The following is a 19,055-nucleotide window of genomic DNA, read 5'->3' as shown; positions in this document are numbered from 1 at the left end:
GGCATTGCGGCAGTCACAACCTTTCTGCCCCTCCCCCGCCCTGCAAACCCCACCATGCAATCAGGGGGTATATTTAGAAGCAAAGTTCAGTTAGCAAAAGAAAATGTCCTAGTCTGTGCTCTTAGGACTACAATTGTAAAGCTTTTCTAGTCTTTTGAAACATTCATGGGCATCTTTGTAATGTATCCAGCTGGAGAATATCTGGCAGGAGTACTAGTATGTTCTCACTGCTCTTAGCCTTTGGAGAATATTGATGCTACATGGAATTCACAGAGATATGGAACTTCCCCATTCAATCCCCCCTAACATTTTAAAACAATGGGTCCCCAGATGTTCTTGGACTATAACTTATAGAAATCCTGGCCAGTACAGTTAGTGGTGAAAGTTTCTGGGAATTATAGTCGAAGAAGATCTGGGTACCCAAGATTGGGAACCACTCTTTTAATGCAATGTTGCTACCCTGTCCCCAGCCTGCACTGCAACTTTTTTCTCTGAAAAAAAAGTGTTATAGAAAAGGCACTGCAGTTGAGGTTATTCTGGATCTCGCTAAAACTTGTATGACTATCATACAAACTAGTCATACATATGATGGCTGTGGGCCACATTTCCAAATTAATCACCTTCTTCATTATGCAACCCACAAGGAGTTCCAGGGATTGGATTGTTAACGGGATGGTCTCATTTCATTTTCTTAATCAAAATGGGACGCAATGAGCAGAGGGGTTTGCTCACTGAAGAATAATCCTAAAAATCTTCGGAAGGTAAAAGGTACTTCTTGAGGCAGACAGTGGGCAAGAACAAATTAGCAGAATACTGAGTAAACACTGCTACATAAATAGTGTTTATATATACAGATATATAAAAATAATATTTGGTAAAATCAGGGTTCAATTCTCATCTTGTAAAATGGCAGCACTATTGTACTAGCTGAGAATCCTCGTTTCAATGTGCTTGTCTTTTTTTAACAATCAGGAAACCAAACTCCATGCCCATCAACTCACACTCTCAACTTGTCATCTATTTCTCCCTAGCTCATGACTCCTTCCCGTCGTGTCCTTGATCGCAGCTCTGGGCTTCCACTCTCCATGGGGAGAGAGAGTATGAAAGATGCTATGAAATTCTGGGCCCAGTGGGAGAACTGCAGTTACAGTTGTCTTGCATCTACCTTCAGTGTCCTTTCACTGAGAGATACCAGATCTAGTGAAGAATCATATATTATCCTAATTTGAACTGATCTTACTCTGAAGATGATGGGATCTCAAGTGCTTGTGTCAGAACTCAAAATAAAAGCTTCCCATTATGCACTACATCAGGCACAAGTAAAAAAGAGTTTAGTGGCAGAGGACAAAAAGAAAAAGAGAAATAAGTGGAAAACACCAGAAACCTAAGTCATATTAATGAATTAATGAATTAATAGTGGAATTTGAATTAGTGCAAGTTTGGCTTTCATACAGGCAGGGAATAGAGTATGAAGTATTTATTTTTTCAGAAGTCAGAGGAAAGACTAGAGAAAGACCACTGATCTTTACAGATTCATTGACAAATATGAGCATTACATACAAAGGCTAGCAGTAAGGTATATGTCCCATGTTTTGCAGTTGAAGATTTGTTCCTTTAAGTCTTTCAAAGGTGACTAGTTCTGGTGTTTGTTTGTTTTTATCGGATACATCAGTTTATTCCATGGCACCAAAGGTGAGCTAGATCTGAATTACAAAATTAGACTTGGGAACCTGTACAGTAATTTTCTTTTGGAATTTTAATCACTCTATCATACACTAAGTTTACAGCTCCATGAGCTTGTTTAAGCCCTGCTGTGATCCCTTTGCCCTGAGAGCTAATTTAAGCATGCATGTACTATTGAAGACTATTGATCATTCACACTACTTGCTTCTAAGGTTAAACTTTTCAGGACAGCCAAGTCCAAATACCAGCTGCTGAGAGTTGCATCTTTCCATCAATTGCCTATTTCTTGTTGCACTGCTAACAACAGAAAACAATCAAGCCTTTATGAAGTAGATTTACATGACCACTGAAAATGAGATTTAATAGGATGCAAACTTTTAAATTAGTAACACATCCAGTTCTATTTCATATGAATGTAGCTGTTTCTGTTTCACTACATGTGAAGGAAGGGGCCCAGAAAAGCACCCTTTCTAACACAAATTCAAAGATCTTTTAGGGATGTGTGCCAGGTGGTCAGATGCCAATGATAGATTACTTGGATGCTGCTTCATATCAAGAAGTGAACATAACAGAGAGACAAGTAGGTTACAACTTCAGCTGAGCTAAAATTAAGCTAGAACATGGAAATGATTCATATCATGTCTGTTGTGGGGAGGTTCAGCAGGAGGCTTATTACATCTACCCACTTCCATTCTCTAAGAATAGAAGATAAAGAGGAAGATCTGATAACGGGTCCTTTACAGATGTTTCTAGATATAAAGGCTTCTCCAGGGTTGATCTAGTCAGTAGCAACTCTCCTTTATAAAAAAAATATTTTAATGCTGCTTTCTCTGTATGATTCTGGCAGGATCATTCCCTGGCTTCCGTGAGCCTGGATAGAAGGGTTTTTCAGGCCACTTTATCTGATAAATTGGCAGACAGACTGAGTCCTTGCAGTCTGGATCCCATTTCTGCTGTCTCTTCTTCAGGAATTGATTAGACCTTTTTGACCTGTACATTAGGGACAGAGTGGGCCTTTTTGGTCTGTATATTGAGAGTAGACCTTGAGGGCTGTGTTTTGAGGCCAGATCAGGCTATGGAGAGCAGTGAGGGGGGGGGAATGCAGAGTTGACTGTTTAGGCCACTACTAGGGCCAAGTTATGGCTGGCTATTTTCAAGGCCCAAATGGGGTCCTTCATCCTCCTGTTATAGGTTTGGCTTGGCAGGAGCTTTTTCTTCCCTGTTTTCATTCACGTTCCAGATTCTACTTCCTTCAATTAATTCACCCCTGCCTCTGGCTCTTTTTCAGACAGGAGGCCAAGACTCTGTGGCAACCTTTTCTTCTAACCAAAGCTCTTTGCTTGCTGACATGTACTTATCAGACTTGCCAGGTCTGAGTTAGCCAGCTGAAATCTCAGGGAATTGTAATGCTTCCTTGAATTTCCAGGCAACAAAACGATTCTCAAAATGAGGGATTCTGGAGAAAATTTTACTGTATTGCTTGATGGGCTCAATGCCTCAATGCCAACCTGCTCTCTACTTCCAGTGTCTGTATGTATTGCATGCAACTGTTACACAAGAATCTGCCTCCTGTGACGTCATAATGGCTCACTCCTGGGTCTCAAGGCTTTGGCCCTGATGTCTCAGGAAACTGAGTCCTCCTAGCCCAGCAGCTCTAGTAGTAGAGGCGAGGGTGGCAATGGCTATTAGCAGGTCTTCAGATTACAAAAAACATTAGTTACTTTCAATCATTCCCTTTCCCAATAATGAAAGTATTATCAATAATGTTCCAATTTCTAACATAATAAGGGATAACATAACTACTTTTGCATGTTTAATATGTAAAGTTGTATTTAAATGATGATGCCCACTCATCCAAAGTGCCATGCTTAGAGGGAGGTGTTTGGATCTGGTGGGCTCTTTGGAGCACTCTCCTCCCCAGCGCCTTGCTTTGACGACTTCTCAGACTGATGAGTTTGGTTGATTACGTAGAGAACTGTACTGGCCACTTTCCTGTAAATCAGTGGTTCCTACCTTGGGTTCCCCAGATCTTCTTGGGCTTACAACTCCCAGAAATCCTGAACCGCACAGCTAGTGGTGAAGACTTCTGGGAGTTTTAGTCCACGAACATCTAGGGACCCAAGCCTACGAACCACTGCTGTAGATGCAGAACAATAGGCAGTAGTTGAGATGAGCACTCTCATTGAAGGCGTCCTCAGAGCAAAGGACATTGCTGCTCCAGAGAACATCACTGACTTCCTCTGTGCCTCAGCATTTGCTACAGCAGGACAGCACTGAGGGAGGACCATTGGACCTGACTAGGAGTAATAGGTAGCCCTACTGGTGGTGCTGAAAAGCCCCTTCCAATCTGCCATCTGAGGCAATGATCTCACTCTGCCATATGAGAAGAGTGGCCCTTCCTCTAAATAGACACTAATAAAAGAGCAGTCTTGGCTACTGCTACACTAATTCTCATTTAGATCAAATATTATTATTTAAATGCAAAGAACCTTTTTCATTTGTTACGTGTCTTGTAAAGAATTATAAACCTTCCTTCATTGAAGGTTCCAGGGTTGTTTATAAAAGGGGAAGATAAAATACAAAATTCAAAATAAAATATGAGTAATTATAGCATGTTAAAACAATACATTAGAAGTCCTAACAAAATAGAAACGCCTTTGCCTGGAGTCAAAAGGATGACAAGCACTGGTACTGAGTAGGGCTCTCTGGGGAATAAGTTATAAATGTATGGCAACAACACAATCTGAAGATTCTCTCTTATAGTCACATCTTTTGTTCTTCAGTTCTTTCATTTATCTTTTCTTTTTTTCATTGAAAGTTTCCATTTGCATTTAAATTCCTTGTCAGAAGGCATGGGGGAAAGAAATTATATGTGACTCTACTGCTTTTGTAGCATTTGTTTGTAAGTATGAAAAACAGATTAACTCAATTCCACCCTATTTTTACAAGTTTGCATATTTTAGAACTCCTTAGATTAGATAAAAGACTAATAACCTACGGTCTCCGAGATACTACAGTGTTTCTTGGCTGGTTCAGACATGCATGCAGATCTGTTTATTAAATCCAGTAACTGAACATTGGATAACTTGAAGCTGGCTATGTGCAGGGATTCAAACAGAAGGTGCAGCATTGAAGGTGCTGACAGATCAAAGTTTTGCCTGTAGCTTTTGATAGATGTTAGGGCCCATTCATACAAGCACAGATCTCTGGATCCAGAAAGCAGTGCTCCACCACTGGTGTAATAATGCAGGATTGTTAATTGGGTCCTACAGTACTTTAAGGATACAAGGGCACACTGGACAAAAGGTGGACATGTGCATTGGACTGGCCTACACATATACTGTATGGCCTATGGAATGGACTGCAGTGCTGTGGAAAGGCCTGCCTATGGAATGGCATTGAGGAAATCTTTGGTTTATTTCATAAACAGCGTGATTGATAGTTTCATGATGGCAAAAAGGGCTGAGGATTCCTTCCAGCCCAGACTATTACATGATGGAATGAGCACACATACATAAAGAGAGAGGGGGGGGGGTTATTGTGGCAAGAGGGCTTTGGCCAAGCTGGAACACAATGGAACAGTATGGACAAGTTTGGATACTTTCTTATGTAGCCAAGGCCATTCTCATTCGTTCATGCTCACATTAACACTCACATTAAGATGCTTTTCAGTTCTCATTTTCTAATGTAAAGTTTACTGCTGAGATTTGTATTGCTCTGAGGCCTTAGGGCCTTAGTTTGCCTTGATTTTGAGAGAAGCTTCAGTTTTCCCAGTACAATAGGTTAGTCTACTCCTTCTAGGAGATTCTGCATCTCCCATACTGTCTTCTTGTATGTATTCTTTACACACACTCCAGTGATTTCACTACTTTATTTTCAATTTTTCTTTATGATTTTTCCATCTGAATATTTCTGGATCAAGTCTTCTCTATCTATTGAGTCTTCAGGAACCTGTTCCTTGTAATTGATATCTATATGTTTTTCTTTCTCTGTCTTTAGGCCAAGGATTGCTAAACAGCTCGGGAGATAGTGAGGTTCAACTAGGGAACTGTTGGAGGATTAGGAGCAAATGTACTGTTTTATTAAGGGTTAACTGTGTCTGATTTTGCATAACTACAATGTCATCTGACACTTCAATCCAGATTGTTCAATTTTTTGTACCATCACTGTGTTGTATTGTGTTAAGAGATTTTCTTCTAATTTCTTTTGTATTGTGCCTTCATTTCATGGATCTTATTCCATTTATCTGCTGTGATTTAAATAAATCTTCAAATTAATCACATCTATGAATAGCCTCAGATCATCTCTGGTTACACCTTTTGCCCACTGGGTCAAATAAAGGACCTCATTTTCATAATGTTCTCATAATTCCTTCCCCTCCATGCCCCTTTGCCTCCTGAAAAGCTTCACCAGAGCACTGGGTCTCAGCATTCAGATCTTACATCCCACCAATCATTCTGTCAAAGGGTCTCACAATATGTGGTGATGGCTACCATGTCTCATGTCCAGGGCCAGACAGCATGGGGAAGCAAACTACCTTTGAGGATGCTGAACACTCCAATTGTAGTATCCCCTCCTAAATATCTCAGGTCTGGCATGAAAAGAGCAGGCAGGGCCTCTTCTTATAAGATGGAAGTGTCAAATGAAGACAAAAGCAAGGCTAGAAACAAGCTAGCAAAGTGCCTATCTGCAGGGGAGGTCTCCTCAGGAGCAGAAACCTCCCCATGATTATGGGACCTCTTATGTGGAGGGTCTTCTTCCTGGTAAGACCTTACATTAAAAAGCCCTGACTGAGACTCAAGCCAGTTCAACTACAGAAGACTCAGCAAGGCTGCTGGAAACACCATTTTGTTCTGCTTGGAATAGCAGCATATAGACCTTGCTTCATGAACTTTTATTTGCAGCTTTGGTGTGGTTGGTGCCTTTTTGTTCCCTGCACTTTTTCCTTCTTGGTTGCTTGTCTGGCTGGCTCACACAAACTGTTTCATCTTTCCTGTGGCACTCCATGACTGAAACTGGCTGGCTGGCTGACAAGTTGTAAGAGCCTCGTGGCGCAGTGGTTAAAACGCTGTACTGCAAGCTAAAACTGTGCTCACAACCTGGGGTTCAAATCCCAGGTAGCCGGCTCAAGGTTGACTCAGCCTTCCATCCTTCCGAGGTCGGTAAAATGAGTACCCAGCTCGCGGGGGGGGGGCATGTGTAGCCTGTATAATTAAAAATTGTAAACCGCCCGGAGAGTGCTTGTAGCGCTATGGGGCGGTATACAAGTCCAATAAATAAATAAATAAATAAATAAATAAATAAATAAATAAATAAATAAATAAATAAATAAATAAGTCCTGCCTTTACCCCAATGCTGAATCTCTGATTGTGTTGGTAGCCTGCTCTGCATTGGACTGGAGTGACTGAGTTGCTTGTGCAATAATTCTTTTGACCTAGTGCTTGATGAACCAAACCACTAGATCTCACCTTGTGTAGGACAGCACACCATGATGCAAAATGCTCACTCCCCCCCCCCCATCTATGTGTTTACAGGCATTTGGTTATTTTATCATTTGTTGTAAGATGGGGGCCATCACTTGTACCACAAGTTGATAACCAAAGCTTTAGAAAATTTGGGGATCCACTGGAGCAGCAGAAGTAATGAAAGAGGTTGCAAGGGGTGGAGGAAAGTGGTGAAAACTTCCTTCACCATGGAGCCTTCACCGGACAAGAGTATCTTGCCCATTGAAGTAATTCTTCCATTCATGATATAGATTGAATGGGGTGGTGTTGATTCAGATACATGAAGCACACATGGTGCTGCCTGAAACAGAATACTGAGTTAAAAGTGATCATTATATATATGGCACTTTAAGTAACATGTTGTCTTATTTAGTACAATAGGACCCCTGTATCCGCTGGGGGACGGGTTCCATGCCCCTCTGTGGATGGTGAAAAATGCAGCTTTATGGCAAACACTATAACAGTCTGTTGGACTCAGTACCTGTCATTTTTATCTCAATGGGGTCTCTATAAAAGCCAAGCTGAAGTCTTCTCTCCTTCACTAACCTGTTGAAAACTGAAAGCAGCCATTTCCCCCCTCTCTTTCTCACTCATGTGCACACACAATCTCAATGGCTCTGCGGCATTTCTTCTTCAAAGATAATTAAGAATTCATTTCCTCCTTTGCCTGGGAGTCTTGAGGAAGGAACAGCCTGGAAAAGGCAGGAAAGGGCAGGAGACGCGAAATATCTCCCAGGAGACAGTTTGGCTTAAGGCTTGCTCGGAGTTTTACAATGACACTACTGTACAGTACTCTGGAAGGAAGCCACCTCGGTATAGAGCATAGTGTCTGGTTCCCTGTAGTGGCTGGTTCTGATAACTACATTTGACTATCCCTAAATCTAGGTATTTTCATTTAAAATATTTAATATTCTTGGATTGTGGTTAACTGAACCAGTGGATATTGATCCAGAGGATATGGGGGCCAGACTGTAATTGATATGCATCCAGAGTATGGTTTGGAGTGAGGATGTTCCCTTTGTACCATATCGTTAGGCATGGATAAGATGATGGGGAGGTGGATCTTTTGATCTATGTTGTTGTATATTTGTTTGTTTGTTTTGTGTATGTCATTTTTTTACTGTTTTATGTATTCATCTAAGGTATATTAATGTAATAAATAGTTTAAGAATAAAGTGTTGCAGAGTTTTGAATTTCTGGTAAAATTCCTTTTGCTACAAAGTACAAGCACAGAGATCCTCAAAGGAGAATAGCCACAAGTTCTCCAGAATCCACCATCTTCTCATTAACTGGCACTTAAGGTCTCAATAACTCACTGTGAGACACATGTAGGAGAGAAAGAATAAAAAACATTTCACTTACAGTTGCTTGAAATTTCAGACTTTTGTATGCTGATTTCTTCACTGACACATACTTAGCAACCAAATGAACAGACTACCAGCAAAAGAACAACTGCCACCAGCCCAGAGAAGAGGTGGGGCTGTCTTTGAATTCAAAGGCTGGAAGAAACACTTGAGTACTGTTAGATAGATAGCATGTGAGGCTGCAGACAAAACTCCAACACAAAGATGTAACACAGATTCTCTCTTTGACCATTTGACAGTCAAAGGATTCAAATTCTATTTTGAAACATACTCCTCCTCCCTTTGTCATTACAGTGTAGAAGGTATTTTCATTTCACCCTCTAGCTACATGGTTATGCTCTTTCCTTTCTCCTTCAAAACATTATTCAGAGTGAACAGAAACATCTAATCCAAAATGAATCACAAGGGAGGATTGGCTGGCTAGCTCAGCATAGGTAGGTTACCTTTACCTCAGCATACACAAAAACAAAGCCACGCATGGTCCCTCCATCTATTCCCTATTGTGGAAGCTATTTCAGTCCCTCTCCCTCTCTTTCTCCCTCTTTCTCTCTTCATTCCAGAAAGTCCAGGCTGATATTCCTATGAATTTTAACCACTGAAAAAAAAATTAAATATATCTTCACTTTTCAAGTAATTGTGGGGAAACTAACTTTGCCCATCAAGTTTCTCAAACCTGTGCATACAGTATTGATTTCTTTAATTTCTCCTCAGAGATGACCTATTTTGATCCCTTTTAATTATTTTAGCTTCCTCATTGGGTTTTTTTATCACTTTTTGATGTAATCTTATGAAGATGGATTCCAAACTATTCTTTTTTTCTTGATTGAGAAAAAAATACAAAAAGCCAAAGAAATAACTAGGCTGACCCTGAATTTCAATCAGGAACATCACACTATGCTTATTCCTTACTTATTTCCCATAGCTGAGATAATGAAAGGAAGTGTCTGTCTCTTTACAGACAGACAGACAGACAGACAGACAGACAGACAGACACACACACACACACACACACACATCATGAGTCTCTGAACAAAGGAAACTAATCTTTCTTAAATTTGGTGTCATCTACCAGTTGTGTTGAAAATTAGAAGGCTTCAGTAAAGATGCATACTTAAAATGGAAATAGGCAGACCATGGGGGAGGGAGATGAATGCCCTCTTTAAGTCTGTCATGGATGCATTCCCCCCCCCCAACCTCATGGCACCAGCTAGAAGGGTTGACTGTGATGGACTGACAGTTAAAAGCAATCATAGTTGCTAAAGGATGTTGTGACAAACCCAGACCTACTGGGATATGCCACAGTTTCACTAAGCTGCCACCAACCATTCCCTATAAGAAGTCACACAGACCAGGGATGGATTTTTAACAAATAAAAGAATAAGGTTTATTTAAAACAACACACAGGGAAAATAAAATGATCAGGTGAATAAGATATAGTAACGTGGCTTAGTCTCATTCATACATGCACACAGTTTGGTTCACACAGAACACTTAACTTGAAGCACAGACCCTGAACCTATCAGTTCTGGCTAACCATACAGACACCTGAACCTATCAGGTTGGTACTGACTGACACACAGTAGTACCCTGTCTGACACACAGACTCCCACTCAAGCTTCTTCTCTCAGCTCTTCTTCCAGCTTCTCTCCTTCTAAACTTCTCCACACAGGCTTCACATATATATACAGTACAGCCCCTCCTCCTGATATCCCGCCTTCCACTCCCCATAGGATGGAACTTTCCCTCCAAACCCATGACAGACAGGTAACATCAGTGCTGTATGTAACAGATGTGTCCTCCAGTCAACCTCTCTCTTTGCCCTACAGAATAAGTCAAAATGCTGGACTTGTGTTGAAAGTGGAAGACATCAAAGGATAGTCATACCACAAGTGCAATTCTCTAAAATAAAACATGCAAGACTCTGTGATGAATTCAATCTTCCTAACTATGAGAATTATCTTTGGGGGGGGGGGAAGAGTCCAAACCTAACCAAACGTCTGTTGCGAAGGAAACTGTATTCCAGCACATCCCAGGCTTACTCTTCCTTTTCAGGATCATGATCCAGCTTTATTTGAACTTTCTACATGTAGGAATCACCTAAATGTTGGCGTTTATAAACTCACATGCTCCCTTCTAGCTTGTTTGACCAGGAGGGACTGCCAATCTGTACAATATCGACCAACAGTTCTCTCTTGTGTCAGAATTCAGAAAGAGACCCGTTTCTCTGCTGAGAGCTCTTCTTTTCCTTAGAGAGTTTATTAATATCCATTGATGGTGGTTGGTAGAAAATGTCTGTTAAAGTACATAGTGAAGCAGAGTTGTTTTAAAGCAGTCATGTTGATCATTGATTTATTGTTGGTATGTTCACAATTGTAAATAAAACAAACTTTTATTCTTTATACAACTAGTGTCTTAGACTGAGTCACTGAGAGAAGAAGTGACAGTTAATGAGAGGGGGTGGGTGGACTATCTGGGAACTAGTAGCTATTATATTCTGTGAGTCCTTGTACTTCTGTCACACAGCTGGGGAAAGTTAACCACAGTTTCAAAATTATCTGTGACCAGGTCATTCCAGGCCAGGATTAGTATGTTTGAAATCCATCTTTTTGCATTGTCTGGGTTGAATTTACATATTCTGATTAAACTTTTTTTAAAAAGAGTCAGAGCTGCGAAAGACGACAAGACCAAACTATGTTACTAAGTACCCGGTTGGCAACCAGGCAGGCATTCCTCCATACTGGTTGTTGTGGGTTTTTCTGAAGATACTGGCCACAGAGACTGGCGAAACGTTAGGAAGAACAACCTTCAGAACACGGCCAAAGAGCCGGAAAAACCCACAACCACCATTAGATCCTGGCTGTGAAAGCCTTCGCAAATACATTCCTCCATACGCCGGCCTTCTTGGTGAGTTAAATAACTTTTGAATAGAAAATCTGTATTTTGCCTTATTTGCAAAAATGACTGGTTTTGAATTACTCTCTGCTTGATTCTGCAGTACACATATCCAACTGGAAAGTGATGTTAATTGAGTTATTTTATCTAATCGAAAGGCAGCAAAAGCACACGGGGCTGTTTGGCAAATATGCTGACTTGCTTATATACATGCTATATAGGAAGCTCTGGAAGGAAGGCATCGCTTTCTCCCTATAAAGAGCCATAAATATGGATTCTGAATTACTAATAATTACTAATAACATGAATTGTGGGGGTTCTATTATAGACACAATATCTGCGGTCCTACCTTGTAAGACCGAAGCACAGATTTCTATTTGTCGCAAGTCGAATTTCAATTCTTTGAAATAGGGTTGGACAACCTGTGACCTTTCAGATGGATTAAAGCTTCATCTGTGCAAGCTAATGGGACCACTGGTGTGTAATGACTGGAACTGCATCTCAAAATCTTCTGGAGGCCATGAGTTGTCTGTTTATTGAGAATTCCTGCCTCACTGAACCAGAACAAAGAACTTCTATTGTCCCGTATTCTGTTCCAACAGCAGCCAGTGACATGCCTCTGAAAAATCTTGAGCATGGCACAATCACCTTCCCCTGGAGGTGGTGTTCAAATCAAAAAGAGTTAAAATGTGAATCTATACAAGAGATGCACAAGGACTTCATGTGGTCCACATATTTTAAGTGAACTAACTTAGTTCCCTAATTCACCTAATATCCAGGTGAGAACATGTTCTTTCATTTTCACAGAATCTCTGGATATTAGGATATACAGCTAGTGTTGTATGTACAGTCCTTTGCATCTCCTGCAGCATATAATACACATATTGCAAATGAATTCATATTCTAAGATAAAACAACACATTTTGTGCACTTTTCAAAACTGCCGAGGGACATATATATCCCTCGACAGTTTTGAAAAGTTCACAAAAATGTGTTGTTTTATCTTTGTATATATTTATAAACATATATATAAAGAATGGACCTGAATAAGCACACATGAAAACGGCCAGAAATACATTGCTTTCTCCCATCGTAGTCTCCTGTTTTTGCTCATTCCTCTTCCCACTACTGCATCCTATCCTATTTTCTCATTTTGTTCAGTCCCTCAATCTCCAAGAGTAGCTTTCTGGGATAAACAGGGAAATGAGAGGCTCCACTAGGGATGCAAAGTTCTACTCATACATCACTGGATCTAAGCTTACTTTTTCTCCTAATAATCTTCCTTTAAAATATGATTTATTCTAGCAACAAATGGACAGTGGAAAGCCTGATTCTAGTCCTGAGGCTGATAGTTTCCAGACTTTAACAGCAAAACAAAGACCAGTATCCTATTGCCCATCCCAACCAAAGGCAGACCCATTGAACCAAGTGCTGAAGAATATGTAAATCCCACTGAGGATGCAATCAGATGGTCTGCTGCAGAAATCTGTTGGTTTGCTCCTTTTTCCTAGTGATCACACAATATAATCACTGGAGCAAACTAGTCTATGCTCGGAGCATTCCTAATGACACTTTTATGGGTCTCTGCTAGGGGTTTCTACTTTTTGGGTGTGGGTAGGATTGCTCCATTTTGGTTCATTTCCAGCATTTGTGATCACTGGAAACAAATGAAAGCAAGCTTAGGGCTGTCAAGCCTTCTTCTGCTATCAATTTTGCATATTGTGCGGGGAGACTGATGTGAAGCTACTTCTTTTGGAAGGTCGTTACAAACCACAAATTGTGTTGCCAGATTCTGTAATGCTGCTATGCTCACCCGCAGATGTATGATTGTCAGAGGTTTTAGTTCTGCAAACCATACATAGTGCTCTATTTATAAATGGTTTTATTATGTAAACTGTGTATCTTTTTACTAATATACTTTCTAATGTTTTATTGTATTATATCTCTTAGTATTATGTAAGATTGGGTTAACAACTATAAATAAATACTCACTTACTTACAGACCTCTGGGTAGTGTGGGCGGCATATAAATTGAATGAATATAAATAAATAAATAAATATTGTGAAGTGTCTTAAGATGACAGCCACTTCAGGATATTGGGAAATTAAACACTTCCTCTGCACCACAAAGAGGAAAAGAGAGTGGGGGGGTGTTTACACTTTATTAGGGCAGCATAGATGTGCTGTATCACTTATCAAAAATAAACTAAAATTGAAACCCTCCTCCCAAAAGCAGGAAGAGGCAGGAAAGGGAATGAGGGTGTTTTTTTTTTTCCTTTGTGACACTCAACTTAAAGGTCATGTAGAGAACCTGCCTGCAGCCAAAGGAGGAAAAAAACCCTCTTTGTTGTCCCCTCCTGTCTCCTCCAGCTTTCAGGAGGAGGTTTTCAAAGTTATTATTTTTTTAATAAATGATGCAGCACATCTGCGCTGTGTAAACCAAAAAATTAAATTACCTCTACCCCTCCATGGTATAGCTGAAGTATTTACTCTGCCAGTATCCCGAAGTGGCTGTCTTTTTAAACTATTTCACAATATGGAAAATTGAAGTGAAGCAGTTGGAGGGTCACTTGAGGTGCATATGTGGTTTGCATGTGAGAATTGCACCAAATGGCATATTGGACCTCTCCACAACCTCTAGCAACCCTATTTAGCCTTCTCCAGTCCACTCCAATGAGCCTGTGCAAACAAGTCCTGAATCAATGGCTGAAATCCTGTTCAAGTTGGCATAATAAAATATAACTGTGGAAGTGTGTCAGGCCAGTATTACACCCACCAGCCAGTATTGTGCAGTCAATTGTGTGGTTTATGTTGCGGTTCATGTTGCAGCTGCACAATTGATAGGACAGTTCACTTCAGGACTCTGGGATCACATGCCTGCAGAAGTGTTTCATAGATATTACGTCTGCCCTGCCACAATCACATACTGGCCTTACAGTTCAAGCTTTAGTACATTTACTTTCATTTACTGTAATTGTCACTTACTCAATTTGGGGGCTTAACTGTGGCTTCCACTCTCATTTATTCATTTTAGTATCTGAAGCCAAGAGCGTCCCAAAATCTTATCACATAAGCACCCAGCACTGCTGCTACTTCAATGAACAGACTTCCATCTCCCTAAAAATGTAAGGCTTCCAGGCACAAAACTACCAAATGCCAGTTGCTAAGGATGAGCTGAGCAGGATATATAAATGAAAGGAATGATGTGAAGTACAACAGCACAAAAGGGCATTCAATCTCACAGAGAAATTCACCTTGAGAAAGTTTCTGCATCTGACTTAGCTCTTCTGTAATATTTGAGCACAGAATCCTGTTTTCCTAGCTACCTGTAAAAAAATGTTGTAGGCCATTACTATTTCCAGATGGGTGACTGACACTTAATTACTATTGAATGCAGCCCACCAGTTGACCTTTTTGAAAGAAAATAGTTGTTGAGATTTCTTTGAAAACCTCCTTGAAGATTATAGCAGAATGTCTCTTCATCTCCATGGAAGCAATGGAGTCTTTGGAAACCATAGAATTATATCACAGTCTAAAATGGGGGAACTTTTCTATGGAACCTGCTGTCCCTTGCATGGCATGTTGTCTGTAACTATAAAACAAGGCTGTTTTCCTGTATTGGTACATTATACAATTATAGCTTTGGTACACAACACAATGTGACAAGTTCATTCTTCTATCAATGGAGGTAAATGACTTTAGAACCAAGGGGTTTACTTCCAAGTAAATGTGCTAAGGTTTGAATTGTCAGTTTTGCAATTACAGCCTGTTAAAGCTATTTAATCTCAAACACTCACATAAAAACCCTGCTAGTACTTTCAAAGAAAGAAAGAAAGAAAGAAAGAAAGAAAGAAAGAAAGAAACAGCAAGCAACAGCAAGCTTTATGTGGGGAGGTTATTTTTCTTCAGGTGTTTTACAGTCACTTTTTAGATATGAGCAAAAAGTAGAGGGAGGCAATATAAGATAACTCAGTGGCTTAGGTATTTGGCTGTGGAGCCACAGACTGGGAGTTCGATTCCCCATTGTGCCTCTTTCTATATGGTGACTGTTACATACAGCTATGACATCACCTGCCCGTCACTGCTGAAGCTGTGTGTCATCTACCAATGGCGTGACAGAGGGTGGGACATAAGGGGTGGAGCTGTTGTATATAAGGGGAGTGAATGGTGTGAGAGATTCAGATAGGGCCAGATAGGGCTTTGAGATAGGGTTGAGATAGGGTTGAGATAGGGAGTTAGGGCTTGGTGATATTGTGAGATATGAACTGTGCTATATAGTGAGGGTCTGTGAGAGTGTGTGGGTGATTGTTATATTATTATAGTGATTAAAGTATTATTTATGTTTAAGCGATTTACCATTCCTTTTGTTTGTATACAATAAACCAAAGTTTTTGTTTTGAAATCATACTTTGGCCTGAAGCTTTATTTGAGGGAATGGTTGGTGGCAGTGGAAACTAAGAGTGATTGAGTGTGACGTAACGGCCCCTTTGTGAGGTATAAGGTGGTTGTTACAGTGACTATATCAGAATAGATACTGAGAATGGCTTTTCAAAGCTGCTCTGCTCACTCAGGATACCTATTAATCAGGTGCAGCCCTAAAAAGAACAGTCTTAAAGAAAGGAGGGTTTCTAAACGTGAGATCTGAAAGGGAAAAACAAGTGAACTCCACTTGTCTCAAAATGATAGAGCATTTGGAAAGACAAGTGCCCCCAACATTAAGCATGCAGTGCTTCCTACCGTGTTGCTATGGTGGCCACATTGTGCTGAGAGTTTAAGAGTGGAGATAGAAGAACATCAACAATCCATCGGTCCTAGTAGCATAAAAATTCCTAGCTGGAAAAATGAGCCCTTAATAATAATACCCTTGCAATAGTGGGATGAGGATTATAATGGAATCCTTATACTAGAGAGCTACTACCACCCCAAGGGAGGAAATGGAATAGAGTTAGGGTACCATATACAAAGGGTAGAAAGTACTTATATACTAACAGTTCTGAAGAAATTGGAATTTCAAAAGTTCCAAATTTTTTAACATCAGCGAAATTGGTCCACTCATCCACCGCAGCAGCTGAATAGCACTACAGCTACATACTTTTTCATATTTATTCACATCTCTGTGAAAAATCCCCTTCACAGATTGCTGCCTTGTCGTGGCGAAGGGGCTTGAGTAATTCAGAGAAGCTATGGGCTATGCTGTGCAGGGACACCCAAGACGGACAGGACATAGTGGAGAGTTCTGACTAAATGCGATCCACCTGGAGCAGGAACTGGCAAGCCACTCCAGTATCTTTGCCAAGAAAACTTCATGGACGGAAACAAAAGGCTAAAAGATATGACGCTGGACGATGAGCCCCTCAGGTCAAAAGGTATCCAACATGCTACTGAGGAAGAGCGGAGGACAAATATAATGAAGTTGTTCGGCCAAAGCCGAAAGGACGCTCAACTGTGTACGCGCCTGGAAGTGAAAGGAAGGTCCGATGCTGCAAAGAAAAATACTGCATAGGAACGTGAAATGTAAGATCTATGAACCTTGGTGAGCTGGCTGTGGTCAGACAGGAGATGGCAAGAATAAACATTGACATCCTTGGCATCAGTGAACTAAAATGCACAGGAATGGGCGAATTCAATTCAGATGATTATCATATCTACTATTGTGGGCAAGAATTGTGTAGAAAAAATGGAGTAGCCCTCATAGTCAACAAAAGAGTGGGAAAAGCTGTACCGGGATACAATCTCAAAAATGATAGAATGATTTCAATACGAATCCAAGGCAGACCTTTCAACATCACAGTAATCCAAGTTTATGCACCAACCACCAATGCTGAAGAGGCTGAAATTCACCAATTCTATGAAGACCTTCTAAAACTGATGCCAAAGAAAGATGTTCTTCTCATTCTAGGGGATTGGAATGCTGAAGTAGGGAGTCAAGAGATAAAAGGAACAACAGGGAGGTTTGGCCTTGGAGTTCAAAACGAAGCAGGGCAAAGGCTAATAGAGTTTTGTCAAGAGAACAAGCTGGTCATCACAAACACTCTTTTCCAACAACACAAGAGGTGACTCTACAAATGGACATCACCAGATGGGCAATACCAAAATCAAATTGATTATGTTCTCTGCAGTCAAAGATGGAGAAGCTCTATACAGTCAGCAAAAGCAAGACCTGGATCTGATTGTGGCTCTGATCATCAGCTTCTTATAGCAAAACTCAAGCTTAAACTGAAGAAAGTAGGAAAAACCACTGGGCTAGTCAGGTATAATCTAAACCAAATCCCTTATGAATACACAGTGGAAGTGAAGAACAGATTTAAGGAACTCGATTTGGTGGACAGAGTGCCTGAAGAACTATAGCTGGAGGCTTGTAACATTGTACAGAAGGCAGCAAGAAAAAACATTCCAAAGAAAAGGAAAAGCAAGAAAGCAAAGTGGCTGTCCAAAGAAGGGAAACAAAATGCAAGGGAGATAGGGAAAGTTACAGAACATTGAATGCAGAGTTCCAAAGACTAGCAAGGAGAGACAATAGGGCCTTCTTAAACGAACAGTGCAAAGAAATAGAGGAAAATAATAGAAAGGGAAAAACCAGAGATCTGTTCAAGAAAACTGGAGATATTAAAGAAACATTTTGTGCAATGCTGGAAATGATAAAGGACAAAAATGGGAGGGACTTCACAGAAGCAGAAGACATCAAGAACAGGTGGCAAGAATACACAGAAGAATTATACCAGAATGATCTGGATGTCCAAGACAACCCCAATAGTGCGGTTGCTGACCTTGAGCCAGACATCCTGGAGAGCAAAGTCAATTGAAAGCATGACTAACAATAAGGCCAGTGGAGGTGATGGCATTCCAGTTGAACTATTTAAAATTTTAAAAGATGATGCTGTTAAGGTGCTACACTCAGTATGCCCGCAGGTTTGGAAAACTCAGCACTGGCCAGAGGATTGGAAAAGATCAGTTTACATCCCAATCCCAAAGAAGGGCAGTGCCAAAGAATGCTCCAACCACTGTACAATTGCACTCATTTCACATGTTAGCAAGGTTATGCTCAAAATCCTACAAGGTAAGCTTCAGCAGTATGTGGACTGAGTACTCCCAGAAGTACAGTACAAGCTGGATTCCGAAGGGGCAGAGGAACTAGAGACCAAATTGCTAACATGTGCTGGATTCTGGAAAAAGCCAGAGAGTTTCAGAAAAACATCTACTTCTGCTTCATTGACTACTCAAAAGCCTTTGACTGTGTGGACCACAACAAACTATGGCAAGTGCTTAAGGAAATGGGAGTGCCTGAACACCTTATCTATCTCCTGAGAAATCTGCATGTGGGACAGGAAGCAACAGTTAGAACTGGATATGGAACAACTAATTGCTTCTTGAGAGGAAAGCGATGACAAACCTACATAGCATCTTAAAAAGCAGAGACCACCTTGCTGACAAAAGTCCGAATAGTCAAAGCTATGGTTTTTCCAGTAGCAATATATGAAAGTGAGAGCTGGACTATAAAGAAGGCTGCCTGCCAAAGAATTGATGCTTTTGAAATGTGGTGCTGGAGGAGACTCTTGAGAGTCCCCTGGACTGCAAGGAGAACAAACCTATCCATTCTGAAGGAAACCAACC

The sequence above is a fragment of the Pogona vitticeps genome, chromosome 4 (genome assembly GCF_051106095.1).
Source record: "Pogona vitticeps strain Pit_001003342236 chromosome 4, PviZW2.1, whole genome shotgun sequence".
NCBI classification, from domain to species: Eukaryota; Metazoa; Chordata; class Lepidosauria; order Squamata; family Agamidae; genus Pogona; species Pogona vitticeps.
The sequence above is the reverse complement of the archived record's forward strand: the minus strand, read 5'-3'. Positions refer to the sequence as shown.